The sequence below is a fragment of the Pocillopora verrucosa genome, chromosome 1 (genome assembly GCF_036669915.1).
Source record: "Pocillopora verrucosa isolate sample1 chromosome 1, ASM3666991v2, whole genome shotgun sequence".
In the NCBI taxonomy this organism is placed as follows: domain Eukaryota; kingdom Metazoa; phylum Cnidaria; class Anthozoa; order Scleractinia; family Pocilloporidae; genus Pocillopora; species Pocillopora verrucosa.
In genome coordinates this window covers 35,930,757-35,944,048 of record NC_089312.1, presented here as the reverse complement: position 1 = coordinate 35,944,048, position 13,292 = coordinate 35,930,757, and the positions used below count along the sequence as shown (strand labels likewise).

The window sequence follows — 13,292 nt, the reverse complement described above, 5'->3', positions numbered from 1 at the left end:
CTAAAGAAATCCAGCGTCGCTGCTCTTATCGCATGCACTTTAATGGCTTTGCTGTATTAGAATGAAAAGATGCAGTTTTCTTAGTTGTTGTTGAACTTTGTAGCTATAGACAGAAACTAAAGCAGCTGTTATTAATATCTTTTCCAATGTTTCATTTTTTTAAACATCGCAAGCAATACTTTAACCAAGCCTAAGAAACAGATTGTTTTGAAAAGCTGTTTCATTTTTTAATAAAGGGTAGTTTAAGGTTTTAACTGCGATGATCTTTGCATAATTTTTACATTACTTTTCTTTAATAATCATTTCATTCAGTCGAAGGTGAAATCAAATCTAGTTCAGATTAACCAACAACGTATTTACCCTCTGCTGCTGGCAAGAGGACTGCATAGTATCCCACGACCATCCAGTCCATAGAGCTTAGTTGAGAATGTTTTCTCAAGCCACAAAAGACCAATTCCATAAGGCCATTCCATCCTTCTTGAGTATCTCGCTGATAGAGCTTTTTCGGGGGAAACAGCGAAATCGGCCTCGAACAATTCTACAAAAACCCCATGCCCCAGCATTTTCCTACAATACAGTAAACCCATGACATCACACGGTACGATAGATTGAAAATATTGTAATATGCTTTAAGATTTATAGAGACTACTCTATCGGATCCCAAAAATTGACACTGAGAACAAAACCTATAGCACACAAGGCCTCAAGCCTTGATGTCTAGAAAAGCCAAAGAAGTGTCGGAAATTTCCCAGGTGATTAGCTTTTGTGCTCGAAAATTTTGAGCGTTAGCGGGCGGTTTGCGCACTCCGACTGCCTTGCATTGTAGTAGCGTTATTTTCGATAAGGCTGTGAGATCGGCAGAAATCTGCAGATTTTAATCGAACATTCCGCAAAAGTTAGACTGTTCCTTTTTTCTTTCATCATAGACAAATGAAATTTGATTGATTCTCAATTTTTAGAAGTATTTTTGTACCTATTTGTCGCGTATTCAATGGTTCTCAAGGACAAACGCAATCACCGTTTTTTAGTAAGTAACTTAAGACCGGTTTTCGAGAAGGTCAAATTTGATGTACGTCGTAGTCTGAAGCCTTTCAAAGATTTGATTGGCCGCTTTGATCCTTTTTTAACAGCTCTGACTAAACGCTCTCAAACGCTCTCCAACGGTACAGTGTTTTATGCATTTTAAGTGATAGTGTTTGAGACCGATTATGGCCGCAAAAGGCGTGTTGTTGTGTTTAGTGTATTGCGTTACATAGCGTTACGATTGTATGGATATTTCCTCCATTTACTCAACTGTGTTGTATGGTAAATCTACTATCTTGATCACTGAATGAAGGACAGTTGAATTAGAGCAGTGAAAGGAGTCACTTGACCTATAAATAACTCTACATTGCGCAAGGCGATACGCCGGGTTAGCCGGAAAACAAAAGGCAGTCGACCATTAAAGGGTTTTGGTAGGCTTGTGTGAGGGTCTCAATGGTGTGATGGCTTTTACGGCTAACGGTTAATATTTTGGCCAATTTACGGCTAACGGTTAACACCTTTCAATTGTTTCCACCAGACAATTTTTTTCGGTTAACATTTTTTTACGACTAACGGTTAAAATTTGTCAATTTTTACGCCTAACGGCTAAATTTTTTTGGCCGCTTTACGGCTAACGGTTAACCCCATTGAAATCCTCTTGTGTGACTCCTGCCATTCGCTAGCACTTTAAAATCTTCTGCCCTCAAAGTTTAGCTGTTGTAAGGATGTCTTTTAAATATATTCCTTTGCGATGTGATAGCAAGGGTTAGTTTTAAGGTGTCATTTCCCCATCCATATGTAAGGTTTGGCAAAGCTGGATGAGATTGCGTTTCAAAAGGCAATATAAATTTTCTTCTGTGTGCGTCTGTTGTCTGTAAAGACACTTTCTCTCCCGCAGAAAATGACTCCGGAGATTCGTTTCTCAAAACCGGCTTAAACATGCACGAAATATGGGTATCCTCTATTCTTTAACCGTATAATGAACTCTGTACGTTTTTTATTAAACGTGGAACGTGACGAAGTCGTTCGTAGAGAGCGGATGACACGATAAAGAGTTTGTGTATTACAAGGCCTCTGACTCTTTGTAACGCGTAACATGTAACTCGCGTCTAGGAATGCATTTTCTGAATTTGTTATTATTCACACAGCCATCGGCTGTGAATGTAACTGCTGCCATTTGTGAAGATTCCTAGGCAAGACTGTAGTTTGGATTCTTTCTAAATCTCGTAAGTTGCCTCCTAAGAGCGAATTCGTCACGGGGGAATAACAGGAGTCGCGTAGGCCCATAAACATGTTTTTCCTTTCGAAAGATGAATGAATCCTGATTACATTCCGCTTATATTCACGCTACCACGCTGCCACCAAAGATATTCACTTGACCGCGACAGGATAAAAATGACTCGCCTTTTGTATCGCCCACACCGCCTGGAGCGTCACTCCTGAAAACATGGCATTGAGTCTTGGTGAACTGTAACATCAAGAAAGTTTTTTCTAGAAGTTTAGTCATTGTGCAGGTATTATGCTCAATGCTTTAATAATACTTACTGGCCGCTTACTGTATACGTGCTAATCAGTCAAAAGGGAGGCTTCCACTGACGCCAATGCAGCAAGTTGTGAGTGCTCTGCGGAGATTTTATGCAATTGGAACTTTCAGACGAGTTATTACGACTTTTTTGGGGGTTCTGCAATGTTTGCTACGTGTCAAGTTAGGCTCATTCTTTGTCTCTTAGTTAAATAATATCATATCTCTTTCAAATCATACAACATTTTATTGGTTCTATTTGTTAATATACAATTCACATAAAATGTAATTAATTTACATATTCACAACATGATGTATACACCAAAATATCAATGAACAACTATATATATATCAACATTCACTGTATTGACAACTTTCAATTTTTATCTACATATCTCATTATATAAATAAATACATATATATATATATACATATATATATATATATATATATATATATATATATATACATATATATATATAAATATTATGAGAGGAAAAAACGACGCAACTACATATCCCGACAAGCCTGTTTCGTGAATCGCTTCACTCTTCAGGGGTTTAATCCCTGAACGATTAATTGGTTGTTTAAACCCCTGAAGAGTGAAGCGATTCACGAAACAGGCTTGTCGGGATATGTAGTTGCGTCGTTTTTTCCTCTCATAATATTTATTCTGCTCTGCTTCAACGTATTGAGCACTGTTCCACGCGAAAATTGACTTGCAGACTTCCTATATAAATTGTTACTAGAACTCTCAGGCCAACAAAGGTGCACCGCGCCAGGATGATCAATAAAGATTCGCAGTTCAAACCTCACAGCAAACACGAAACCTAATTACCGACTTTAGAATTAGGTTTCGTAACCACAAATCTGCTATACTCACAAACAAAACAACTTGTAAAGTAGCAATACATTTTACCAGAATCCCACATACACCAGGTGATTTTTCGTTCCAATATATTGATGAGGTACAGGCCCCAAGCGGCTCTGAGGAGATCGATAGGCTTTTAATTACAAAAGAGGCTTCTTGGAGTGCTCAGCTGTTCTCATTGGCACCCCATGGTTTAAATAAAAGAAAGGAATTTCATTCGAAAAACAGAATTTGCTATGATGAATTTTCCAACCTATACTATTCGTTACTGATTAATCGTTCAAAAGCCCTTTTCTTGGATTTTGTCAGCCTTTTAGGTGTTGATTGGACTCAAAGGCCCTGCCAAGGGATCTTACTATGATTAATATTATTTAAGGGCCCTTCCAGGGATTTTGTTGCTAATTTGCCCTTTCAGGCTCCAAAGGCCTTGTTTTAGGATTTTGGTACGGTTTACAGTTGTAGGTAAGAGTGGGTCTATCCTTTTCTAATGCTTGCGTCATTGCCTCTTCAGTTGCGCTATTCGTTTTGGCAAGTTTAGTTTTTTAGGTTTTTAGTTTTTAGGTTTTATCTCTCGTATTTTGTCCATTATTTTCTTTGTGGCTTGTTTTTTTCGATATTTTTCGCTTTGTTGATTATGCTTTTGTCATCTTTTTATTAACACCACTTTATATATATATACATATATTTGTGGGAAATTGTGGTAAATGCTGTTGGAAAGTACTCAATTCACATGAGTGTAGAGCGAAATACAGTTCAAAATGAATAGAATGAAACACGCATGATTCCCTGTTACTCTGAGTTTCGTGCTTACGCACTCGTCAGACAGATATATATATATATATATATACACACACACCCACACACATATATATATATATATATATATGTATATATGTGTGTATATATATATACCATTCTCTAATCATACCCCACACCATTCATTAACTGTTGCAATCTGCAACAAAGCAGGTGCTGTACATCAATTAATTAATAGTATGCCAACTGCAACCCCTAGTTCTTTCCTTTGATCTTCTTTAGCTGAGCAATCCAGTACTTTTTTGTTCACAAACATGATTGAAAGGGGAAGAGGTATGCTTATTTATGAATCATACATAAAGACCTTAATTTTGTTGCAAATTGAAGCCTTCAAGTACATAATTCGGCTTATTCAGTTGTGATTTATCTTAACTTCGAGCTCTGCAACTGAAATAAAATTTGTCAGTCCGGCAGTCAGTGCAGTATGAACAGGGTTCAATCAGTTCCTTGAGAGCACTTCCTTCTAACAGCTTTGTTAACAACCTGTTCCCAATGAAGGTTAAGTCCGATGTTGAAGCAAATGTTGAAGCCGTTTGAAATTATCGCGGTTACGACATCATTCGTTTTTCCAGGGAATCGTCCATGTACCTACTCCATTGCAGTAAAGTAGCAAAGCTGAACAGACTTTATCGGATATTTAGGTCTATAATTATCAAATTTTCTGGAAATAAAAGTAAACTTAATAAAATTTCGGTAACCACTCGGTGAGCTGGAAACCACTCCGCTTCGCGTCGTGGTTTCCTACGCTTATCTCGTGTTCTCCCAACCTCGCGCTTTGTCGAAGAAGTGTTGTTTTAGCCTAAGAACGAAGTAGTAGCCTTGCCAGAATTGAAATAAAACGAGATTAAGTCAGCGATGTCCATGTTTACATTAAGTCTGACGCGGTATTCGATTTTGACAATATTGTCATGTGAGAACCCGTCAAACATCTGAGAATTAAACTAGACCCTGTGAGCAGGGTAACTGGGATACTTGGATGGTACTGGATCCTTGGAATCAAGTGTAGTGATACTATGGGTATCGGACTAGTATACTGAAATAGTGAGCTCAAGTCTGGCTAAGGGCATACACCTATTTCAAAACACAGGCATGCTCTGCATGCAAGAGTTATTTTTTGTAGGGTGGGTGGATTACTTGAAACATTGGTCTACATTCTCACAAAAGGAAAGAAGAGTATTAACGCGGAAAAGAACGAAAATGTCGAATTACCTCACACACAGGTATTTTGTGGTAGATTATGTGTGTTGTGCGAATAAATGTCACCAAAAATAAACTGTATTGGTGCTACGGATACCTGTTACTACAAAATGCAGACAGCAGACTGCAGACCGGATACAAAATATAGACTGCAGACTGCAGAGTGGGTACAAAATGCAGACAGAGAATCTGAAGAGTTTTTACGTTTGGTATATAATAACATGTCATCTTACAGCTAACCGAGCGTCACGCGATCGCTTTTCCGCGATCAGCCTTCACGATTATTATATAGATATTCTTAGATATCGATATGGAAAATTCCTGGCCCATTTCTTGATGAAAATCGATCGTAATATAATTTCAAGCCCTCAATACAGTCTTCTTACTTTGCGCGCGAGTTGGTTGGTGTCATGTCTGTACAGATTTTACCAACGTAATAAAAGTAGATGACGTGAATAACAGTGATGGTAAAGCAAGCTTAAAACGGCAGAAATCGCCAGAAACAACAACGGATACACGGGGTACGAGTAAGTTTTATTGATTTTAGGAGAAAAATCTTCATATTTCGAAATATTTATCGACCACATTTCGTTCCCTATACTATTGTTCAAATTTTCAACGGTTCCTCTCGTAACTTAATACCGAGTCACACAACGCGTGACGCGTTCATGAATTAATCGTTGGCTTTTTCTCGAGGCGTGAGCTTGGGCTGCCTTTGACAAGACAATTGCGTAAACAATACTTGACATGATAACATTATACACAAAAAACACAGGATTTTGGATCGTGTATTTATTAAAAAAGAATATCCATACAACTACAACGAAAACAAACATAAGATTCACCTTTCTGATCGTGAAATTAATACCATTGGCACTGTTATCGTAGCTACGTTCCCTGGCATCCCTTCACTATCAAATTGCATCCATTAGAGTTTTGTTCTTTAGTCTCACAGTAAGAGTGTTGTTCAACAGATTGCATAGAGTATATGTAGTTTGGTTTCAGATTTCAGATTTTGCTTTTTACAACAAGTGTACGTTTTTCAACTAAGACATTGGCATACTTAGCATACCAGGCATTCAAGGCTTTCATGCCTTTCAAGCATTGGCGACTCAATCCGTTCCAAAATTACCGCTCAATAACATCTTTTAGCGTGGACTGGCCGCGAACAATACGACTTGTGTATGTGCCTGTTTAACAAATAGATTCCAAGTTGCCGTGCGTCTGTTCAGTAATAGATCACAAATGACGTCAAAATGTGGTAAGAACACAGGTATCCCAGTAATTACGGACTGCAAATGTGTGGTGCAAACAAACTCACGGGTAAAACGGAATTGGTTCCACTGCCGAATGAGTGAACTTCATTGTTTAGTCATAAGCACGCTGGTAAGCACATGGTTAGCGTATAAATAATTGTTGTTTACAGTTTTTTAATTCGAGAGCCGTTTTTGAGAGTCCGTTTTTGTAAGTTCTTGGATATTTTCTGTTGAATTCATTGAGGTACAATCTCGGAATTTCATTGAAGAAATGTAAAATGCGAAGCGAAGTGGTTTCCAGCTTGTCGAGTGTTTTCCCAACCTCTCAAGTGTTTACATCAGGCTATGTAAACACGGAAACCATTTTACATTTCTTTTATAAAATGACTAATGAAGGAGGAACGAAAACCGTGTTTACATACGCTCATGTAAAATGGTTTTATGGCCAATCAGAGCGCGCGTACTATTTGAATTATTTTATAAAATTATGTAGATAATTGCTTAAAAAAATACCAATTATAGCTTTCTTCAGAAGCAGAGACACGTAGGTAATATGCTTCTGCTTTATTTTTATTGTAAGGGGTTTCTTTTTATGTAGCATATATCCATTCCTTTAATTTCCTCCTTAACCTGCCTGCAAATAACTAAATTTTATGTTTTAATTCATTTTAATTCATAAATGCATTTACTATATTTTAAAATTCATAAATGGCTTTCTCTTTTCATCCATGTAAAGAGATATTACACATTTCTTAAACTAAAGTCTGAATCATGCATGAAGTCAACTTAATTCCAATGAGTTTGAAACTTCATTGTACAAAGAACACTTTATTGAAGTATGTTACATTTATTTGCTGTCTTTCTGGTACATATGATTACATAACCCTTTAACTTTCAAGATTTCATCAGTAATTCTCTTTACTGTCTGCCATACAATTTATGTGATGTTAGGTTAGAGAATTTGAAATTGGATCAACCAATTATCCCCTAGTTGATATTGTTCTTTATTCTCATTACTTGTCTACTTGGTATTGTACTGATAGTGTAAGGAAAAATTCTGTCTAAGTCACTAGTAAGACTAAAAGGGTTAAAATGGGGGATTTCATTATATTGTAATGATTAAAATTTTCTTATGCTTTCAAATGTAACAGAAAAAAATGTGATGAGAATCTGATGTTTTGAAACAATGGAAAAACCTGTTGCTGGTAGGTTGTCCTCAATGTTTAAATTTCCATGGGAAATGCTTTTCTTCGAAAGCAAGGATACAGAAGTTTTCAAAGCTGATAGAAATAAGCTGTTTGCAAGTAATGAAAAGCAAACTGACAACCATAGCTTAATGCTTGACATGCTTCACTCAAACATGTCAGTTGTGTGTACCTACCACTGTAGAGGTATCTTTCATGAAAAATATTTTTTGGTGTGGCTGTTGTTCTTTGTTGATCTTTGTAGCCAAAAAAAGCTGGTAAAGGCACTGAACTTCAATTTTTATGTGCACAGGGCACCTCCAAGGTGATGAAAGAAGACCATAGACTGATGTTTGCCAGGCAGTTGCGCTCACCACAATTATATATTCAAGCAATACTCTACATATATAAAACTGATTACATGATGTCTTTAACCCTTTACACCCTAACATCAGTATGCATATTCTCCACACTGTTCTCCATACATTTCTTGATGTGCAGGTAAGGAGAATTTGTTTAACAATCAAGAGGGTCTTCAGTTGATTATCATTTCCTTTATTCTCATGACCTTAATGCTTGATTTAGGGATGATATTGAAAGGAGAAATTAGATACAAGTCACTCAGGAATTTAAATGTTTATAACTGTACACATTTTGTATGCTCCTCACATTTGTTGGCAATAATAGTTAAGATTGTTAAGAAAGCAAACTGATGAACACAATACAGTGAAAAGAGGGAAACTGTAAACTTTACCCTATGTAAGAAGAAACCATCACAGAATACTTAAGAAGGGAAACTTGAATTGTACTAGCCAATTTCTTCTATTGCCCTTCATGCTTTTGTTAAAATAAAATTTAATCAGTTGTAGGGTTTGCTTACAAATTTGTGTCAAATCACCAGTGAGGACTTGATTCTTCTCAGGTGTCAGCTGGTATAAGATGGATACTAAAAATAGATGACCATAAGAAAAAGTACACATCTTAAAAAAAATCACACTAAAGTGGTGATATGATTGATTTGTGGTATTTAGAATGACAGAAGCAGGACAAACATTGAGCTTCTTCCTATTCACCAGTAAGTTTATTAGATTTTGGATTCTACATCCAAACTGGGTGAGGTTAAATTTATCCATATCATACTTCATTATGGTGTGTTTACATGGAAAGGTCATTGTTATTGTAGTTTCAGAGATGTTTTCATTGTTGTCGCAACTAACATTCATAACAAAGTTTCATTAACATGTTAAACATTTATGTTTCAAGAACTTTCTTTCTTTCTCTCCAATACTATTTACTATTTTTGGAGCACTATTAACCCCTTACACCCTAACATCAGTATGCGTATTCTCCATACTGTTCTCAATACATTTCCTTATGTGCTGGCAGGGAGAATTTGTTTAACAATCAAGAGGCTCTTCAGTTCATTATTATTGCCTTTATTCTCATGACCTTAATGTTTGATTCAGGGGTGATATTGAAAGGGGAAATTAGATCCTAGTCACTATCAAGGAGTAAAGGGTTATAGGAAGCAGGTTATTAAAAAAATTATAACTTTTATTCAAGCAAGTATTTGAATTTGTAAGTAACATTTGATATTTTCACATGTAACAGGATGATTAAGCTGAAGATGGCCTCAAAAAAGAGTGAACTTGACTGTATCAGTAATCAGTCACTATTTTTGAAACTTGAGCACTTGGTAAATACACCTTGTCTTGCAATTCTGATGATTACAGTTTGCTGAGGTAATTGAAATGTTAGTCCCCAAGCAGAAACCATCCATATGACCTATACAGTCATAAGCTATGAGATAACTTTAGAAAAATGCCTTTGTGTCAGATGAACTATTCTAAGTACAGTACCACCTAGTGACAAAAATTAATGATTTCCTGTACATATGAATATTTGGGAGAAATTATACTGGTAACTGACCCTTTTTTCACTAAAATGCATAGGATTTGATAATTGTAATGTATATCTCTTCTGATTGTAACTGTTTACCATATTTATTTCTTTCTACCTCAAGCCCTCAAAAGTTGAAGCAGGTTACTCAACTTTCTTTGTTTGGAATTGAGTGATTATATAATTTTGCTATGTAAGTTGCCACATTGTAACATGTAATATTATTATTTGAATTGCATACTCTTGCTCAAGCTTTCATTAATGCATGGTGTTTCTTACCAATACTCATACCCAAACTAAACATTGATATAGGGAATTGGTCACAAGATATGTGAGTTTAAAAGGGTGGGAAAACTGGAAAAGCAAAGATCCCCCTTTAATTAGGACTGAAATAAAAGTGGGCTCTGCTATTTTAATTCATGTTTTTACTTTGATCTGCATGAAAGTTAAATTAATTGGCATCCGCATAATGCACAAAGCAACAATATAAATGACTAAGCTTAATTAACTTGAGCTTAATTATCTTGCCTTTTATCCTTCTCTGGATATTTACTCAAATAACATAGTCACTGTCGGTCTCTCTCACTCTCACTTTCCACTGAGCTTGTGGAAAGATGATAATCTCATTAAGAATTAGGAAGGCCTGCCCTCTTACCACAGATACTGGTAGTTCTTTTGTGCATCATTGGTACATACCTATAGTCTTATTTGTACATGAGGTTGATTGTTCTAGGTACGAAAACCTAATAAATTTGTTGTGAAAATTTCTTTTGTTTGACTCAATTTTACCTGACAAACCTAAACTGAATAAATAGAACTTAAAATTTATTTCTTCTCCTTTTGAGATGTGTATCAAAATTTTGAAGTCATGGCAGGCTTGAACTACAGGTTTATAAGAAATCTGCATGCATGTGTGTGTGTTTTCAATATATAAAACTGATAAAAAGGTTGTTAAGCTTTTTTCTTTAGTACACATTTCGTTTTCTAATAATCTTGTTTATTTGGCCTATGCTGAGTTCTTATTTTTTAAACAAATTTTACATTCTTTTGAATATTCTTAGATCTCCTAGTATCAGTTAACATTCATGTAATTAAAATAATTACATCAAATCTTGCAAATGTTTGGTACATTTTTCCACTGATCCTTCCGACATTTCATCATGTGTAGGGATTGGTATTCAGGCTATAAAACTAATAGTTACATTAAATATTTCCGCACAGCCTATGCATCAAATATTTGTAATAAAATATTGTATCCTTCTTAAAACTAGTTTGTCAGAATAAAAATGAGTTACCAGGCACAAGTATGGCTTTCACAATAGTTTTCAGGTTTGGAAAAAGTCACTGGTTAGTAAAATCCTCAGTTCTTTTACCTTGACAGCCCAACCTCATCAAAGCATTGGCAACAGGAGTGATTAGCAAATTAACAATACAGACAAGAGAGCCTATTCCCAAATACACCCTCCTAAATCCTGCTCACTTACTAAGGACACGACATTTCAAACATTGCGTATGTTTCCCTGACTAATTATTTTGGAATGGTGTTTACAAATAGTGGAAAATGGTTGGGTTGAAATAATATAATACAACAACTTGCCAGTAGATAGTCAAATGAATGCTTTTTACATATTAATAAAATTTATTGTTGTGTTTCATGTTAACATGTTGCAATAACTCTACCTTCCAGTAAAATTCAACTATTTGCAAACATGAGAAAATACCATCAAAAACTTTTCAACCCATATAATATAGCCAATAACAACATCAACTCAAATTTAAATGTTTGGAATTGATTGCTGTAATGTAAAAATGAGATCCAGGTCTTATCTTAAGTTTTCCACAAATGTCTTCATGATCGAATATCCTAAGTCTTCGTCATTAAGTTTTAATCATGACATTTTAGCTCTGGCTTGTCTTCTTTTAAAGCAAACTTTTGCAGCGCAAGAAAAATGTTAGACAAATTTCGTACTTCGTTTGCTAAAGTTGCCGAGATCATGGGCAGTTGGCTTAAAGAAACCTACATTATAAGTAGTTACAGCAGAGGTTACCATATTAAATAACGGGAAGAATCTCAAAAAGACGCCGTGTAGTTTTAGCCAGAGGACAATCATGAAACAATAGCGAAAAGAGGAAAAGTTTTAAGAAATTACAGGTTCAAACACGAGTTGAAAATGAGTTTTCTTTTTAATTTTTACGCGAAGCAGAGGAGGTTGAAACGTAGGGGAAAAAATGCTGGGGCAAGCAGTCATACCCGTCAACTTCAAGAGAAGATAAAAGAGAAGCCCAAACGGCACCTTGATTTACTAATTCACTGTTATTACGTGCATACTCTTCAATCGACTGGTGATGTCTAAACTTGAAGTAGTTTACCGTCATTTCTTTCAATTTTGGCTCATATCCCAAACCAAAATTATCAGTCACGCTCAAAAGAATATAATTTCAACTGATGCTGACATTGCACACTTCCTCTGAAGAAGAAAAGATTCTCTATCTTCGAAAGCTTGCTCAAAACACCAGGAACAACAACGAAGGTCCTCAGCTGCTTGAAGATACGGCTGACTAGCATGCGTCTTACTGAAAGTCGTGAGAACGTCGTCCCCTGGCTCCAGACCTCGCCAATTCTTCCCTTCCCTCCCCACTCCCTCGACTGGTCTCTTAATCCCCTTGAAGAAATTCTTCTACAGCCAGTGCTGAAGAGTTTTACTACAGTTTTTATTATAATGAGGGGCTAGAAAATAAACTAACAAGAGCTCTGCTTTTAGGCTTGGCTAAATCTATACATTATTTACTGTTCAGGATCTTATATTGTATTCTCTCCTAGTATGTTACAATATCAGAGTATGATATCACTCTTTTTATTTAGGGAGGGGGGTGGGAAGGTGGGTAGGGTTTGGGTATTATTGGTTCTGATGTATTTTGTGAACGTCAGAGCCTGATATATGTAGTTGCCCAAGTCTCGCGCGAAAGCTTGGGGCCTTGTCTGCTGTAAGTTTTGTTCTCAGTGTTTACTTTCGGGATTCGATAAAGTAGTCTCTAAATCTTAAAGCACGATACAATGTTTTCAATGTATTGTATTTTTGTGTCATGGGTTTACAGTATTGTGGGAAAATGCTGGTGCTTGGGGTTTTATATGGTTTGTAGAGTTGGTTGAGGCCAATTTTGCTGTCCCGCCCGAAACACGTGAAAAAGCTCAAGTCAGCGAGATGTTCTAGAAGGATGGAATGGCTCCGTGGAATTGGCTTGAATTATGTGGCTTGAGAAGACATTCTAAACTAAGCTCTATGGACTGCATGGTCGTGGGATATTATGCAGTGCCTTTGCCAGCACCAGAGGGTTAATACGTCGTTGGTTGAACTGAACTAGATTTGATTTCACCTTGACTGGAATGAAATTTTTATCAAAGAAAAGTAACGTAACAATTAAGCAGAGATCATATGCATCGCAATGAAAACCTTAAACTACCCTTTATTAAAAAATTAAACAGCTTTTCAAAGTAATCTGTTGATCAGGCTTAAAGGTATTAC

The 13,292-nt window shown here is 36.2% G+C and overlaps 1 long non-coding RNA gene across 2 annotated transcripts; it reads left to right on the top strand.

Moving 5' to 3' along the window:
* Positions 1–6,324: 6,324 nt before the first annotated feature.
* Positions 6,325–10,632, top strand: LOC136283812 (uncharacterized). 2 transcript variants are annotated; one of them, XR_010718924.1, is made up of 5 exons: positions 6,325–6,815; positions 7,837–7,890; positions 8,183–8,370; positions 8,901–8,944; positions 9,481–10,632. It is a non-coding gene; the product is annotated as an uncharacterized lncRNA (long non-coding RNA). The 2 variants fall into 2 exon arrangements; XR_010718923.1 differs by having other exon boundaries at positions 8,183–10,632.
* Positions 10,633–13,292: the final 2,660 nt, after the last annotated feature.